At 46.4% G+C, this 2,365-nt stretch overlaps 1 long non-coding RNA gene across 1 annotated transcript; it reads left to right on the top strand.

The window, feature by feature from the left end:
- Positions 1–564: 564 nt before the first annotated feature.
- On the top strand, positions 565–2,100 carry Gm15201 (predicted gene 15201). The gene is made up of 2 exons (NR_153331.1): positions 565–803; positions 1,130–2,100. It is a non-coding gene; the product is annotated as a predicted gene 15201 (long non-coding RNA).
- Positions 2,101–2,365: the final 265 nt, after the last annotated feature.

Raw genomic sequence — 2,365 nt, 5'->3', positions numbered from 1 at the left:
CTGTTTGGAAGAGCAGCCAGAGCTTTTAACCACTGAGCCATCTCTCCAGTCCCCATATTGTATTGTCACAACTGCAACTGACATGGACCTCCCGATGTAGCCCAGGATGAATTTGAACTCCTGGTTCTTGTGCTCCTACCTCCAGAATCCTGAGATTACAGGCAAGTGTCACCATACCTGAATTAGTTCTATTAGATTGTGACTACTAAAAGCTAGTCTCTTGTACATTTTTTAAGGCTTTAAAACTGACCTCTATTTTTAAACTTACTGTGTTCTTTACAGGAAACAAAAACACAAGAATTAAAAAAAAAACCAAAAACCTCTCTTTTTAAAGTCGAAATAAACCCAAGAAACGAAAAGCCATCGATCTGTACATTTGAAATGGGTGAATGGTATAGTCTGTGAATTATATAGCTCAGTTAGCTCTTTTTTTTAAGGTGGGGGGGGGGGAGAAAAGCAACACTATCTGTTCCCTGGAATGCAGCGAGCTCAGATAAATCTGGAATGCTTGCAGTTCAGCTTGTACCTGGCTTACAAAAACATTCATTGTGACCTTCCCCCTCCCCAGTTGATGGATTGCAGCTGCCATAGGAGGGCTATGACTTGGCATTTTCTCCTGGACAGGGACAATGTACTGCGCACAGTACACACGTGCTGCACGGAGAAGACGGCTTCGTGTCTGGTTGAACCCAGCTGTCGGACTGAGCACACCCTGCTTGGGGGGTGGCTGGAGGCCTGGAAAGGTCTGGAAGCTGCACCTGGCCAATGGTCCAGTCCTCAGGGGGTGGCTGCTTTTCAGCTAAGTACATTGATTGCTTCATGTCTCTTAAAGGCTGAGTAAACTAGCTCTGGGAGGTGGAGCTAGACATCACTATACGTAATGCAGTATTTTTTTTTTCTTTCTTTGAGACGGGGGTGAGGGGGTGAGGCGGGGGTCCTCACTATGTAAAATATGCTTGCTTTGAACTCTCACAGCCATCTGCCTGCCTCTGCTTCCCTAGTGCTGGGACTAAAGGTGTGTGCCATTATGCCCTGCTGTAATGCAGTCTTATATTTAGGTATATTAGTTATGTGATTCTCCTTGGCTAGTGGGATTTTGGGTGATGTTTATTTGTATTTCTGTTTTCAGGTTTGCGTGTGTATTGATACTGCATTCAGGAAAAGAAAACAGCCTTTACTAAAGAGCTGGCATCTCCCACCCTCACCAACACCAGAGGATCATTGGGCAAAGCTGTCACCTTTGGCAGAGTGGCAAGAGCCCCACCAACCACCCTAACTTTCCACTCCCAGCTTGCTGTGGAGCCGTTTCTCCGCAACGACAGCTTTCAGGCGCCAACTGTGCCTGTGGAAGCCCCGCCCAGCGCCATTGGCCTCCATGTTTTATTGCGCAAGCATGAGAACAGCCTTGCACAAAGAGTCAGGAAGTGGGATATAAATTTTGGGTTCAGATATCTGGAGAACTGAGCTTAAATACCAGCTGTGAGAGGAAATGATGGGACCGGCCAGGTGGCGGGCACCCCAGAATCAGGCGTCTCCTTTATCCACTGGGAGGTGGAGTTTCAGTTGAACCTTCCTATTGGTCCACAGTGTGATCTTCCTGCATGTTTGTTGCTAGGTTCCACTGAGAGAGCCCCTGCCGCGTTCTTCCAGTAATTCTGCTTCTCTCGCTACAGTTTTAAGTTTCATGCTCCAGCAACTGAGCTAGTGGGACGCTGGTATACCACACTTTAAACAGCCATGTGGTATCATCCTTTGTTTAAACGAAGAGTGTCATTCTCACAAATATAGGTAGTTCAGAAAGTACTGAGATTTAGGGATAATGTGATTTCGTGGTCAACCGAACAAATTTTCCTTACTAGTCGCCAGAGCGTTCAGTCTGCATCCACGCCATTGTTACTGTTTTTTCTCATGATCAGATTTGAAATGTCCAAGCGATCCTGCTTATAAAACTGTCTTGTTCTACTGAGTGGAATGGGCAGGCCAGTTTCCCAACTCCAGCCACAGGAGGGCGCACAGAGACATTAACAAATGAGGGTTGGCATTACATTTTGGGGTGTCCTGAGTTAAATAAAAGAGCTTGGGCACTGTTCTACTGTCATTACTAGGGAGTAGCATTGTCCAGTGGACCTTTCTATGGCGACGGAAATCGTGCATCTCTACTGGCCACCACACCAGCCATTAGTGACATGTGACTACCAATCCCTTGAAATGTGGTTTCATACAACTGAGGTGAACCTTTGGTTTCGAGACAGGGTCTCATTTAGCCCAGCCTGGCCTTGAATTCCATAGATAACTGAACTTGAATTTCTCATCTGCTTGCTTCTCTCTTTAGTGCTGTCATGCCCAGACGGGAAATGAGTGTGTG

The sequence above is a fragment of the Mus musculus genome, chromosome X (genome assembly GCF_000001635.26).
Source record: "Mus musculus strain C57BL/6J chromosome X, GRCm38.p6 C57BL/6J".
In the NCBI taxonomy this organism is placed as follows: domain Eukaryota; kingdom Metazoa; phylum Chordata; class Mammalia; order Rodentia; family Muridae; genus Mus; species Mus musculus.
The sequence above is the reverse complement of the archived record's forward strand: the minus strand, read 5'-3'. Positions and strand labels throughout refer to the sequence as shown.